The 15,635-nt window shown below is 39.4% G+C and overlaps 1 protein-coding gene across 4 annotated transcripts in view; it reads left to right on the top strand.

The window, feature by feature from the left end:
* NUP93 (nucleoporin 93) overlaps positions 1-15,635 on the top strand; it is a 134,826-nt gene that overhangs the window by 67,018 nt on the left and 52,173 nt on the right. The window contains exon 1 of one of the 4 annotated variants that reach the window (XM_012447913.2): positions 7,919-8,246. The exons of 2 other annotated variants lie outside the window; for them this stretch is intronic. The gene's annotated coding sequence lies outside the window, so the exon portion shown is untranslated. Of the gene's footprint in view, positions 1-7,918; positions 8,247-9,466; positions 9,973-15,635 lie in introns of those variants that run through there. One more of the 4 variants, XM_012447914.2, reaches the window with a different exon arrangement.

Below are 15,635 nucleotides of genomic sequence, written 5' to 3' on the forward strand. Positions count from 1 at the left end.
AGGAGCCAGGAGAGATGAAAGATGGACTTACTGTTTTTATTCATTAACCTGATTTCTCTGCCTTTCTCCCAGCTCCTCTCATTCTAATTTTGTTCACCTTCTAATTTGCTTCTCTCTGTACGCCCCCCACCCTAACCCTACCCCTGCCATTAACTGTGTGCTAGGGATCTTGGGTCTTACTGTTAATGACATTAGATTTTACTCTTCCTTAGCTGCTAGTAACAACAGATGCCATGAGAGAAAGCAGAGAAGCAGAATAAGTATTTCTTTGGAAATGTCTAAATCAGTCTGCATATTTGAAAAATGTATTAAAATGTGCTGCCTGTGTTTTAGAAATCATTTGAAATGGCTTCTCTTGGCTTTGAAGAGTAATCCCATTGTATAGACGGTTGAAGATACATGAGTATTCTTACTTTATCCTGGTCTGGTGGTATTTTCTCATTTTGCAGATGAAGAAACTGAGGTATGAGGTCAATAATTTGTTTGGTTACCTAGAACCCAGTGGTTCTGACTCTAGCTTCAGTTGCTTTCCACTGGACTTGATCACTGCTTGATTTTAGAAATCATATGTGGGTAGTCTGATCAGTCACCAGATTAAGTTCTTTTTTTTTTTTGAGACAGAGTCTCGCTCTATTTCCCAGGCTGGAGTGCAGTGGTGTGATCTCAGCTCACCGCAACTTCCACCTCCCAGGGTCAAGCAGTCCTCCCACCTCAGCCTCCCAAGTAGCTAGGACAACAGGCATGCACCACACCTGGCTAATTTTTGTATTTTTGCTAGAGACAGAGTTTCACTGTGTCACCCAGGTTGGTCTCAAACTCCTGAGCTCAAGCAATGCACCTGCCTTGGCCTCCTAAAATGCAGGGATTACAGGCGTGAGCCACTGAGCCTGGCCCAGATTAAGTTCTGATAATGTGTAGGTAGCTTCATAGGAACACTTCACCAGATTAAATTCTAAATGATAGTTTGCAAAGAAACACTGCAGTTGGAAAAGTCTGATGACAGTCTAGAGTTATATAGACGTTTCTAGAATTTCTGAATAATAATACTCAGCAGTTTATAGATTAATCAGTCATGTTGAGCCCTTATTCTGTGCATGATGCTGTGTTAAGCACTTTAAATGGATACAATATAGTCCCCATTCTTATTACAGTTTCAGTGTTGTAGGTTTTTCCGAGGGAATCTGGCTACTTAAAATGCTCCAGTATCTTCTTAAGGATGTGAGATGGCAAAATAGTAGAACTGGAAATGTTTTGGTCTCCTCAGTAGTTTGCTGGAGGACTTAGGGTTAAGCACGTTAATAAAACTGGACCATTGTTTTTAAAACCATCTGCAGGACCCTGCTAGAAGACTGTTGGAGAGAACAGTGTGAGGAAAGCTGATTTTAAAATCAACCTATTAAACAAAAAAATCTAGAATTGCAGATCCCTGTGGCCCTATTTTAAGATAAGGAGGGCACAGGTACAGGGATGAAAGCCCAACACAGTATTTTATAGGGCCCCCTAAGTCTCTGGGGCCTAGACAAGGCTGCCCCTCCCTGCCATGGTCGTCTATCCTGACCTGAATTAGGGGTGAAGAAAGGCAGGGGCCCCCCTTTGGGCACCCTTCATGTTGGACCATTATCCCACAGGTCATCACTGTAGTTTCTATTTCAAATTCATTTTACTGTTATTTCTCATAATTTTTACTTTGGTTATAGTTATTTTTTTCCTAAGGTTTACATCTTTGAATATACTTCTATTTCTTGGTGCCTAATTTTTTTTTTATTGCTTTGAGGAATATTATTTTCAATTTTATAGTAGGGATTGATGACAAAATAGAATTTTGTCTTTAAGTTTTTTTTGTAGAAAACTTTCAGACAGCTACATTTTGTTTATGTCAGTGAGTAAAATTCTGACCTGATAATAAAATAAATACAGTTGTTTTTACCTTGTTTAAATAGTTGAGGGTTGGATAATTTTTGTAATCCTTTTCTTTCTGTTAAGGAGTCTTATTTTGTATTTTTCTTATCAGTATCTGGCCATATCACTGTTTTCCAGATAGTAGCACAAATAATAAATATGTGCAAAAAATACATAAAAATTAAGGTTTTAGTGTCTTTTCTCTAACATAATAGTAAAATTATGGTGGACTCTGCTTTTAATAAGCAATTCCAAATCTGAATATCTGGATTTGTAAAAGAAATCTTGGGACAATGTTCAGCTTTAGTATTCCCTCAAATAGCAGCTTCCCTGCTGAATTTAAAATAGAATTTGTTTAAAAGAATTCTATTTACAATCAACCTGGCAAGAATTACATCTGTTGTGAAAAGTACATTGGTAACAAGAATTAACAAGCTAGAAGCCGTTCTTGTGCAACCACTACCAGCCCCCATGTAATGACTTAAAATTCCATGAAATCTGGGGCTCTAGCAGGCACCTATGCAGTTTTTCTCAGTACGTGTCCCATAATGCTGTGCCAAGAGCACTCTCTGAAAGGAAACAAGAAATCCAGGTCTTGGGCCCAAAGCCAGGACCTGGGCCAGAACCTGACTTTGGGTCTCTCTGTGCCTGAAACTTTGTGGCTGTGAATCCGACGAACAGATACTTTATTATTTCTTTTTTTTTTTTTTTAATTTTCTTTTACTGTAGTAGAATTTCTTCACATTCTACCAATTCTTGCTGAAAGTATCATTTGTTCCCTCTGTCTGAATACTAAGGCTTAATAGATGCTGAGAGAGAGAAGAGACAGAGACAGAGAGACAGACTGTTAGGAAAGGAGAGAGAGAGAGAAAATGTGTGTGAGTGACAGTGACAGAGACAGAGACAGAGACAGACTGATAGGAAAAGAGCTTTTCACATTTTGATTTTCAGAAATCTGGGAGGCTGCTTATTAACTGCAGTGAACTTTGCCCTGGAGGAATATTGAGGAGCATACTTCCTCTTCCCATTTTAGCCTCCTCCCATTAGTAATTGCTTTTACTGGGGAACTACTTCTTGAAAACACATTTAAAATAGAAATCTTACCTCTGAAATTTCTTTCACCTAGGTGCGTTTTGTATCTGGCCCACCTATAAACCCTGCTCTCACCCTTTTGGTTTATAGTCATATCAAAGGCAGAACCCCTACTCTGGGGCAGCAGGAACTTACTAGCCCAGAAAGCTTACTTTTCCCAGTTGTTTCTTGACCCCTGGCAGATTAGTTTGTATATCAGTGAGAGAGAATGAACTATAATTTGTTTTATTGCTAAATAAGGCTGGGCAGAAATCTCTTTTTTTATTGACTGCCTAAATCTGGTGTTCCTCACTTAAAATAATATTCAGGATGAAATGTCTGTGATAAATTAACAGATTTTTCATTCTCAGCTTATTAGTAAGGACAGATGAGCTGTGAATGCCATACCACTGACTTTGGGTTAGGCTGTCTCATTTTCCCCAAACCTCCTTGGCTCTAGTTGCATATAACAAGGAAGCCAGTTTTGGGAATTGAATACTGTCGGTAATAATGCTTAGTCACAAAGAAGAGTTTAGTGCCTTGGCACATTGGCCAAGAACCATCTCAGCATCTTATTGCCTAAGGTTGGAATTATCTCAGGGATCTGAAAAGATTTGAAAGAACAAACAAAAGTAATATTCAGTTCTCCTTTTAAGTATAACTGCCTCTAGCTACCTGGGCAGGACTTGGTAGACACTAATAAAAATTAAGAAGTGGGTCAGGCACGGTGGCTCAAGCCTGTAATCCCAGCACTTTGGGAGGCCAAGGCGGGTGGATCACCTGAGGTCGGGAGTTTGAGACCAGCCTGATCAACATGGAGAAACCCTGTCTACTAAAAATACAAAAAAAAGTAGCTGGGCATTGTGTTGTATGACTGTAATTCCAGCTACTCGGGAGGCTGAGGCAGGAGAATCGCTTGAACCTGCGAGTTGGTGGTTGCGGTGAGCTTAGATTCCACTGTTGCACTCTAGCCTGGGCAACAAGAGCGAAATTCCCTCAAAAAAAAAAAAAAAGAAAATTAAGTGGTTTTGTTGAGTGCCCATTTAAGGACAGCACTGTGGAGATAATTCAAATAAATAGAAATTCTGGATACTGCCCTCTGGAAGCTTGTCTTCTGCATGGAGAGCCAGTGCTAACATTCCTGCAAGATCAAACTGTCCAAGCTGTGTAAAGTGACAGCCAGACAGAGAGATAGGATTCTAAATGCTGTGGGAGTTGAGAGGAGTGGAAGCGAGTAATAATTAGTGAATTCTGGGCTAGTTGGGAAAGACTCCCTGGAACAGATGGGCCTTGAAAAATGAAGTGGGTTTAGCTTGCAGGAAGTGAATGAAGCATAATAACCTGACCAAAGTCAGGGAGGTAAGAAACAGACGTTATGTGCTGAGAAGTAAAATCTGTCAGGAAGGGGCAGTCAAACGTATAAAGAATGACTGCCAGGCAGTGGAGTGTAGGTGGTAGGTGTTGAAAGTTTTGGAGCAGGTAAATGTTGAGAAGAAAGGAATGAGGGCATGGCATTGCTTATGGAAGTTGGTTTAGCCAGTGGAAGGATAGCTGCTAGAAGACATTCAGAGGCAGTTGGAGTCATCCAGCTGTGAGGTGGTAACAGCCAGACCAATGTGGTAGCTGAGAAAACAGGAAAAAGATGTGTGAGGGATTTTTGGAATTAAAACATCTGTCACACATGGTGCCTGACGGGATTAAGAAGGATGTTCAGAAATTATATGAGGTTTGGGGCAAGGAGAAAGATGGGTGCTTTTTGTTGAAGCTAAGGAATTGGGAAGATTAACTAGATTGAGAGTTGAGATTTCATTTCCGTTTCTGATGTTCTGGTAAGCTATCACTGTGGAAATGCTCCTGAAGCATTTGGAGACAGGGTAAGAAAATTGCTCAGAAGACAGCTCCATACAGAATTTTTGAGAGCCACAGGCCTAGAGAGAAGCGTTGTGGCAGTAAAATTGAATGTGTAATAGGAGAAACATTTAGCAGGAAGCAAAGGACCAAGGTCTCAGTGAGGAGAAGCCAGGAGGAGGTTGGTGGTGGTGGGCTGGAAAGGGAGCAGGGACCTAGCTATCTCAGCTATGTCTCAGAAAGCTGGGAGTTTGGCGATAGGGGGAGTCATCACCCAGTCTCCCCTGGCTTCCTTCTTTACTCTTAAAACCACTTACCCACCAGTAATACTACTTGATCTTCCCAGCAACCTGGTGAACCTGGCAGAAGACAGAACAGAGCCCACCAGGTATCTGTAAAAGTTTGCTTCCAAGTCCTGTATATGGTCACTGTACTGTAGAGCTCTACAATTGTTCACTTGAATGTTATTTTACCTGGCAGTTATTATAGTTCTACTTGAACTACAAAAGTTCAGTGGCTCCCTTTTCTAGACTGTAATCTCTACATTTGTGTAAGTGAGCCCACTTTCATCCTTTATATTAATAAATGCTGGACCCGTTAGTTTCCTACCCTTGTCTTTTTGCTTTAGTTTTTAATGTCTAGGGTTATATAAAGCCAAAATACAAAATAAACAATGAACTACCAAATAGACATTTAGGAATAAATAGATCACTTTATGTTCAGTCAGTGACAAGTAGAGAAGCACCTTCTTTGTACGGTGGCTTCTTGGTAGCATTTCTTTTTTAGGACCTCCTTACCTATTCAGGCATCTGGGGTCTGAAGGCAGGATAGTTAACACTTCTGCTCTGAGGTTCTTTGCAGCCAGCATATCTTGCACCTCCAAGCCAACCACTCATCTAGTTTCCTTGGGATACTTGTAGATGGAGGAAAAAGGGGCTGAGCTGATTTAGGATTTATTTTAGCAGAAAGAGATACCCTCTTAATTTACTTGTTGGCAGCATTAAAGAGGAAAAATGTCTTAACAGTGACTCGGTGAGGTTTTTTGCAGTAAATAAAGAGGGTTTTCTTACTCCCCTGCAGTGAACCTTAGATGTATCCCTTGGGAACAGATTTTACATCCATGGAATAGTTTGACTTTAACCACACTTGGGTTTTTGGGTTCTTTTCATCCCCAGGCAGAGACTTCTATTGCTGTATATCCACCATGCTTCAATACAGTATTTATTTGATCAGAAACAAAAGAGTTTGCTTCTTGCACTGGTTCAGAGCGGTCCCCCAGGATTGTCTTTTGTTCAGGAATTGGAGCATAAGCTGAACCTGGTTAATTTCAAAGCAGTCCCCAACACACAGGTTTCTCCCTCCCTCCTTGTGCAGTTTCTGAGCTGTTAGTGGTACCTTGTATTGGGTCTGGAACAAAAAAAGCTTGATTGTTGAGTTTTAGCTACAACTACTGTGACATCTGCTGTGGCACCGAATAGCACTGTTGGTGCAGTTAATTTTAAGTCAGGGTAAGAAAACTAGAAAGCTCTTCAGCTTTACAGTGCTTGTTAACACATGCACCTCCAAATTGTGCATTTGGTGTTACCACAATGAATAAAACAAAGGAAATCATGAGTTGATTTTTATGCTAGTAACATAAGTTCTTTCATTGTTATTCACTGTTCAGACACCAGTGTGTTCTTATGTTCATTCTTTTTAGTTTAGTTGGGGATTTTTTTGTTTGTTTTTGTAAGGCAGAAATGTCTGAAACATCTCTCTTTGGGTATTCATTTAGTTGGCAAAAGTTCTGATGTAAGAAATAAGTTAATTATATTTGTTATTTTAAAGGAACAATGTAAGTTGGATTTGCTTCTTAAAATACAAAAATGATAATGGTAGGTGAGTAAGAACCATCAGTAGCCAAATTCTGTATGCTAAATAACCAAGTTAATATTTATGTAAAGATACATCATGAAATTGGCAAATATTATGTGTCTTTCAGGTTCCGCAGTATAGGTGTTGGTTTTGCAACCAACAGATTGCAATCTTAGGGTTTGTGGTTTTTGTTTTTAAGGAGAGAATGGTTCTCTCTGTTTTTCTTTTGCAGCCTGCACCATGATGATGGCCCATCACCTAACCAGCCTGACTTTAATCATCTGGTGCTTTGGTCTTAGTGTGGTTTTATCTTTGCTTTTTTACAAGCTTTCCTGTAATTGTACAGTTGTTTGCTGCACTGAATTTTCTTTTTTGACAGTGAAAAACGTTAATATTTTAATGTAGTCTAATTTTCAGGTTACATGTTAAAAAATGGGGGAAAAAATCCGTTCCTGAGGAGCACTTTTAAAAATCATTGCTGTAAAATGGGAATATTTATTACTTACACATCATATATTTTCCCCTAAATGTTGTACAAAGAAGTGACAGTTGAGCTGAGCATATGTTAATAAAAGGTCTGCATTTTCCTGTGTCAGTGACAGTTTCATTGGCTGTATATTCCTGAAATGCAAATAACCTCTGTTCTTTTCAAAGCTATAATTAATCTGAATAGTTATTTAAGCAGTATCAAAATCTTTTAACTACTAAGAGGCCAAACATTTAAGATGGCGAATTTACTGTTCTGCTTGAAGGACAGTACAATTGACAAGGGCACAGTGATCCGAGATGCTTCTGTATGTTGCATCTACACTTACTGTAGACTAAAATGGCAGAATCTGTCTGCTGCTGTATAAAATCTTTTAACTACCATTTATTTTAGCATCATGGCATGTGCAAATTCCTGCTGCTCAGTTAAGGGACCAGCTTCACAACTGGTGTTACAATCTGTGGCCACAGCACTGCATCACAATGCAGCAAATGCATTTTCCACATTAACCAAGCATGACAGCTGAAGCGATTATTAACCATGCAAGATGTCGGAAGTCATCAAAAATTCACATCAGAGTAATTGCAGTGGTTTGGGTTGGGGGGAAAAAGTATCATAGCATTCCTTGCCTACATGTTGTCTCTCCCCCTCTTAAATCTTAACTTGGTACAGTCCGTTAACAATAAAATACCCTTCTGTAACCTATAAACTGTTACTCCCATCAGTTTGTGCTTTCAAACTGATGGCTGACTTCTCTGAATTTGTGTAGAGCACAACGAATGCTCTGGGGGCTGCAGTGTACCCTTTTTAAAGGGACCCTGCAATCTCATTGTTTAATTTGACTCTTGAGTGCTTCAGTCACATCAGCACTTGCAGAGGGGTTCTTTTTCTTTTTCTTCTTTCTCTCTTGTTTTCTTCTCTCTCTCTGTCCTTCTCCCCACCCCCATCCCTCAATTCAGGCAGTTTGGGGTGGGAAAAACTTGAGCACTGGTTCCGACAGAGCTCATCTCAAATAAGAAGGTATGGAAGAGCTGCAGTGACCGACAGCATCGACCGTTCTGTAACTCTTTAAATTTAAGGGCTGCAGGTAGGATTGCCTGTGTTTTGTGAAGAAATTAAGACAAATGCACCCTGGTTAAATAGAGTGACAGCGTGTTGTTGCAGTGCCTCTGAAAGACAAGGTCTTGGTTTGTTTGAAAATTTGAGATAAATTTGGAAGCAGTTAACTCATTTGATAGAAAAAGTACTTGATTCTTTGGAGAATTGTTCAGATTTGTGTCTTGCCATTCTAATATTTTTCTTTTAGAAATCTATTGGGTGGGGCAGCATTTGCTTAAAGATTTAAATAGTTGGTTATTTGGGATTTTTGTGAACTTCTTCTTTAAGTAGCAAGTAGTATGGTCTTTCTTTAGGATTTTTAAAGGGGATACATGTGAAGTGCAGAATTCTTGTATGAGGTGGAATATGAAAATAGAATTTATTTCCTTTGCTAAAACCAGACCCTTCTTTGGGATTGTAGGTGATATATATGTGTGTGTGTGTGTGTGTGTGTGTGTGTGTGTGTGTGTGTGTGTGTGTAGAGAGAGAGAGAGAGAAAATGTGTGTATGTATGTGTGTGTGTGTGTGTGTGTGTGTGTGTGTAGGATTCTTTAGGAATTCAGTGCTTTATATTTGGTGATTAGGGAAAAAGTACTATTAGAGATTTTTTGAACTATCTCATGGGAAATGTTTTAGCATAAGGCTTGAAATGAGAATTAAATAGTAACACCAAAGATGAGGATTCCTAAGTATTTACTAAATATTGGCAATATAAATTGAGATGGTTCTTTTTTATTTCTTAAATTCAGCCTCAAAAGATATGACAGGAGTCCTTTAAGTATATTTCAAATTTTGTACATAGAGAATATAATTTGCGTAAGTGAAATAAAACTTCCTAAGTAATGTAAGCATTATCTGGAGGGTGATAAAATTATAAATGTTGCCTATAATACTTTTAATATCTTGATTAATATCAAAGATAAAATACATTTAATTTGGCATTAAAAAGCAGCTTGTTTGTTGTCTTCCCTTAAAAACAAGAACAACAAAATATGATGATGCATATGGCTTTTTATCCTAAGGATTGTGTTTGTATTGTGGGACCTGTGGGGTCTGGACCTCTTTCTGAAGCATGTACTTGGAAATTGTTCACCCTAGTTGAGGGGTTTATTTCCCTTTGGAGGTGTGGGACTTTCTTTACTCTTAACAATAGGAAGACTTGAGGAGCTGTCAGTTGGGGAATAGAGGAGAGCTGCTCAGCAGAGGGAGAGGAACTGTGAGAATTCAGTTCCTCTTGGCATTGGAGTTCTGGATTTACCCATGACTAGGATTCCTTTGAAACTCTGACCCAGTGCAGCATTGCAAAGAATCGATTTCTGAGATGAGACAATGAGATGTGGTTTGCATTTTGTAAAGATGGAGGAAACCTCTAACACTGACCCTGTATGGGAGATGACTCAATTATCCATGCCTTGGTACAGTTGCAAATTATTTTCCTTTGTCTGAAGTGGGTGGATGCCAGCGCCTTCATCAGAGCTCCTTAATTTAATGTATGGAAAATGTCTCAGCCACCATTTTTAACAATTAGCTGTATCATGGTCGGGGTAAGCTGGATTCTGAAGGCAGCTGCAAGGCCATTTCATTTACATTAGATTCTATGGCACAGGAGCTTTGTTACTGTAAAACTAAGAAAATGAATTTGCACATTGTATAGAAGAGTTCTTTAGGAAGGTGGAGAATATTTCCAGAAAGAAAATGGAATTCTTTTGTCTACAGTAAGTATTTCTTGTACTTATATAGCGGGGGAAAGGGTGAAAATTTGCATTTGGTTGGATGTGCAAAATAGACTTTTAAATTGAATGCTGCAAATATGAAAAGTGTAACACAGGTTCTTGGATGTGGTTTTTTTTTTACGTATTTCTCAAAAACCAGGTGTTATATGTATACTTGAAATACAGGTTTTATGAGTAATTTTAACACGATTTTAATATTCATCAGTAATTTAAGTTAATGAGAAGTATGAATTTATCACTAGTCATGAATGGAAATGACACTTGAGAGAAAAAAGAAATCTGAATATGGTAAATTTAAAAGAGTTCAGGTTTCTTTTCACTGTCTTTTAAAAGCATTGTGTTTTCCATTCCTGAAAAGAATTGCTGGATTTTAGTGTCTTATTTTTGCTCTGTTTTTTATGAGAATGCTCCCAGGTTAATGACCTATAATTGCTGATTAAAATACACAAGGAAAAAATGTTCTGACAAAACAAGATTTTTGTTTTCAAAGATCAATAGATTGAGGCTTTCACTCTCACTCATGGGGATAATTTTTAGTGCCTTCTACTTAATAGTTGTGACTTCAAAGCTGCTTATGTAAAACTCTTGTTTGTAATTGTAAGCTTATAAATTTTGATTCTTAAAATTAATTGGATTTGACCCGGCTTATTTCTTTGTTCCTTCATACTGTTACTAAGAGGAAACAAGTGGATTTTAACTTTGATTTGTGTTTCTTTTAAAGGCTGAAAAATTTTTATCTTTTAAACCCTGAAGAATTTATAGTGAGTATATTTTATAGTATACTTTACCATGAAGAATTTGCTCAGCATGCTTTATTAGCTGTTTCAGGAGTTGAATCTCAGATACCCACAGAACTGGATATCTGAGAATCCTTTTAACTTGATACCAAATTTATAAAGCCAGCTGTTCTTCTAGCTCTTGATGCACTAGCTCCTGTTCATTCTAGTTTCTCAATGCTGTCTTCTCTAATTAATAGATGTTGGAAACTAGAGAGAAAATGATTTTCTTCACATCAACCTTTTCATTGACATAAAATGGTTCAGTTGTAAGCCCTGGTTAGAATCCTACAAAATCCATATATCTGTGACACAAATATTAACTTACAGAATAAGCCTAGATCTCAGCATAATTTTTTAATTCTGAGGACAGCATTTAACATGTTTATATATATGGTAGAATGCAAAGGGATTCTTTTCCCTTGGTTCTTATGAGACTTGCACCTTGAAATGCAAGAGTTTTAGGTCAGCAAATTAGAACTCCATTTTAACTGCAGATTTGCTTGCATAAAATGTTTAGTTGGATGACATTTGGGGTTCACAAAGCCTCCCTTTGAAATTTTTACAGTAAAACTTGGTAGAAGATCCTGGTGTTTTTTTCTTTTGCTGGGTTTATAATAAAGCTAAGTATTAAGTACTCTGGGAGAAGTACCGAAGACCCAGTTTCTTCCTATTTTCTTTGCCTTCACCATGGTCTACTCAAGTTTGGCTGCTCGGGAGAGGCTCTCCTTTCTGGTACTTGTAGGGGATTCCTGAATCTCTTCAATCTGAAATCTCTTCAATCTGAAAACTCTTCAGTTTTCTCATGAAATTTTAGCCTGGCTAATAGTGAAGAGTCAGGGATTGGTTCTTTTTGCAACAAAAAATTTATTCATATCAAACCTTTGACTGTTCTGGCAGTACCATAATGTGGATAAGCAAGCATGTCAGCCAGCTCGCTAGGAAACATTCCGTGGCACTAAGATGGCAGAGAGGAAGGAGTAAAATGGCGTCACCAGGAACGCTGTGATAAGTGGTGGACCGCACAATTATTTTCTTTCAATTAAGTTTGAAGACACCTTTAGGAGCACTGCCTTGCCTATTTACAGCTACTTTTTATTGTTAGAAGATTAAAATATTGAGATTTTCCTGAAGTAAAGATTTAATTAGCACTTATATGTAGATGGCTTCAAATGTTGCTTTTAATAAATTGATGGCAAATATGGTTAAAATAAAATTTAAAGTATTTTGTATTAGTACTTCTGAAGTGCCTTAAATTTACTCCTTCCAATATAGGGTGAATTTTTAGAAAACAAAGGACAGTGTGCTTCTTTATAGTGAGGTGAAGCTAGCATTTCTATGAAACTATGTTATTTGTCTCTGGTTTTCATTCTAGCTCTTTGTGGGTTTTGGTTATTTTATATATAAAATATATATGTTGGCCACCTTCAAAAACAAAGCTTCTTTTCTTTCTTTTGTGGTTCAGGGTATGGATTATTTTGCAAGTGAACAATAGTCATACTGGTAATGACAGTGCTGATTTCTCACCTGTTCCCACCTCTCATGGAGTTGGAGTTCTGGTGCTGGCTTTAGAGTTTAGTGCAATCAGCTCATGTTATAGTTAAGTAAAGGAAGGCTTAACTGCAGTTAAAGAACTTTTTCAAGGTCATAAATCTGGAAAGCAGTCAATTTTGCCCTAAATCTGGACCACCTGACTCCTAATCTGTGCTGTACTGTGCCTCTGTCTACATCTGACTCCATTTCTTTCTCTTTGCCAGCTTGCTGGTGACTGATTGATCGAATGGATTGAGCTTTCAGCAAAGTCTGTCTTGTCTTTGCCTTAGCAACCTAAGTCACAGTGATGTTCCTTTTCAGCTGTGCCAGAAATTACCTACTGAGCTGTGTTAGGAATCTTCCTGGGCCTGTGTTGAAGATGATAAGCACTTATGAACAAATACTTAAAAATAAAATCTGTCTTGCAAGTTGAGCTTTTTGGTCCATTGTGTTGGCTCCACATGAAGGGTGAAGTCTCCTGGGATAGGCAGAGTTGTTACATTCATGTGCTGTGAGCTAGGATGGAGCCAGGCATTCTGACGTCCTTTCAGCGGATCATGACCTCTTTAATTCTAGGTGTAAGAGGTCCCACAGGGCAAAGTCTCCTCTTTGTTTCCCAGTAAGGATGAGCTACGTGAAAGATTTTAGCTCCCTGTCAGTTTCAGGCAATTTGTATTTGAATAGTGGTTTTACCATCTCTCTTTCTGTTGCCTGTATTTGCCACTCCAGCTAAGCAGTGTTTCGTGTTTTTCTTACCTGTGGTGACAGTGGTGAGTGGTGCATTCTGCTGTATTCCTCAGCTCTGACAGGGTAAAGTCACAGTGTTTCCAAACTTAATTAAGGTTTTAGAGAGTATGAAATCACCAATACTGTTAGCAGAGAAATGCCTTGACAAATTCCATTTAAGAGAATGTGAAATTACAAACAAACATTTGTTTGTTTTAATAGTCTCCAAACAAATCCATTTTTGAAGAGTTTTTGAATAAGAAGAAACTGCAGCAATACCAGAGCTCCCTTTTCTGTGGCAGATCTGTGATGATTGGTGTTCCCATCCCATCAGCATAAGCATTGCTGCATAGCAGGAGGAGCTGCGATTTTCGACTGCAGTGTAAATGACTGACACCGTGTACCAGCAGGGAAATGTTAGACTTGGTTCCCAAACATTGTCCTGACTAACAGCACTCCTGGTGCTTGCTAAGTAGAACTCGAGGCTTAATCCTGAGCGCTGTAGAAACCAGCCTGGCAAAACTGCTCGGCTCCCACCCGACTGACTCCGACACAACCTCTGCTATCCTTTTCTGCTCATGGCCCCCATATCTTGCTTTTGTTTCTTTATTTTTTAAAGGGAAACAAAGACACTAGATCTGACAAAGCTGGGGATCTGTGTGTGTGTTTTTAATAGTACAGGATTGCTTTAGTGGGTTCTTGTTGGGTGGGTTTTGGGAGCTGTGGGAAGGAATGCTGGTCATGATAAAGGCCATTATTGATGCATTCCCATTTTATACTGCAGTGCAGTTTTAGCATCCCGAGTCCTTTGGATGTGGATTAATCCATTTCCAAGATGGAAATCAGTTCCCTAAAGACATACTGAAACATTTTTTATCATCCCTGAATGTATCCTCCTTATCTTATCTTGCCCATCACCTTAGAGTGACTATGAGATTAATATTTTTTAGATCTATTTATACCTTGGGTTAGGAGAGGGCTCTGCTGCTCTTTGAAGCCAAACATACTGTGACACACTGGTAATATTCCATTGCAAAGCTAGATTGAACCATCTTCTCTTCCGAATCCTCTCTTTTCTTGTGTCTCCAAAGTTTAGCCCTAGCAGGTATGCTGGGCTTTTTGGAATGGTTGGGGGAAGGGGATAAAATGCTCAGAGTTATCCCTGCTTTCTCTTCTGGGGTTACCTCAGCAGTCTGAGAGCAGTTGGCTGGCAGCTCTCCCTCCCCCGCTGTACTTCTGTTGCTCCTGCTTCCCCCCTCCCACAAGTCTGAGGCCCTTCCACTACAGCCTGGCACTTCCTGCTGCATCATGGCCCTTCCCACAAGTCCGAGGCCCTTCCATCACAGCCTAGCACTTCCTGCTGCATCTTGGCCCTTCTCACTAGGACACAGGCTCTGGCCTGGTTTTCTAGGGGTGGTAAGGTAATCAGTACAGAGTAAGTCAGTTCCTCTCCCCATCCCTCTTGTGACCTGCAAAGAAAAGTTGCTTCTACAACCGTAAAGGGTAACATAGCGCTTTGTTGGATTTGGGAGAAGAGGGAGGTTCTGTTGAGAAGCATTTTTTCCCCCATTAGTTCCTGGGCGGCCATCATTTATCATTTTATTCATTCATATTATGCCCTTAACTTGCTTCCACTTCATATGGAGTCTCAGAGCCCTTCAGTAACTGAACTGGAAGGACTGCTTTCCTTCCTGGCATGACCCAAGAGAGAAGTAGCAAATAACAGAAATGCCTCAGGGCCCCTAAAAGGGGAAGACCTGGCTTTGTAGCAGTAGAACAGAGATTTAAATGGCCATCATAGGAATTACCTTAACCTTGCCCTTCTTTCCCAAGTGCAGCAATAGATGTGCTAAGCAGTCCCAGCTTGATACTGTGGGGTAGATATCGGAAGAGCTATCTAGTAGTTATGTGCCTTCGTTGTTTTGACAAGGGAGATGTGTCATTATTTCTGGTCTCCTCACTACCCCATCACAGGAATGGCATGTTCCTAATGTTGCAGATGACTTTCCGTATAGCTTTCCCCTCTGGGCCATGGTGAGTCTCACCTCTTATTTCTTTTTTGCTGGATGCTGAAATCTTTGAAGTTGGGTTTTTGTTGCATGATGATTTTTTTTTCCTTTTATTGGGAGGTGGAGGGGTAGTAGGTAGGATCTGCAAAAGGCATTTGGGTAGACTTACATTAGTGGCTCTAAGGCCTGTGACTTTCCCATAAGGCAAGGGTGCAGATGGAATTATATCACAGTTGTAATGGCATGCCCTTGAAGGCACCAAGCATGCCAGCACACTTGGGTTAAAGTGTTGTCTGTAAAGCCCTTTGCTGGTCCAGAAGGAGGCACTGCCCAGTGCCGTGTCTTGTCAAGTTTTGAACATTCTTCAGTATGCACATTCAATTCTCTTTAACCTGTGAGAATTTATAGACCATTTTGAAAACCAATTTAAATCATGGGGGCAAGTAATTTGTTTTGCCTTAATGGATCCAAATCCATCACATAATTGTGTGATTCTTTTTTTAGCCCAATAGCAGAAACCATGTCCAAAATGAGACCCAGCAGTCTGACAGTGACAGATGGCCTGGTGCCCTCACAGTGCCATGTTATATCGCCAAGGTCT

This window comes from Aotus nancymaae, unplaced genomic scaffold, assembly GCF_030222135.1.
Source record: "Aotus nancymaae isolate 86718 unplaced genomic scaffold, 86718_ANA_hifiasm-v0.15.2.pri h1tg000030l, whole genome shotgun sequence".
Classification (NCBI taxonomy): domain Eukaryota; kingdom Metazoa; phylum Chordata; class Mammalia; order Primates; family Aotidae; genus Aotus; species Aotus nancymaae.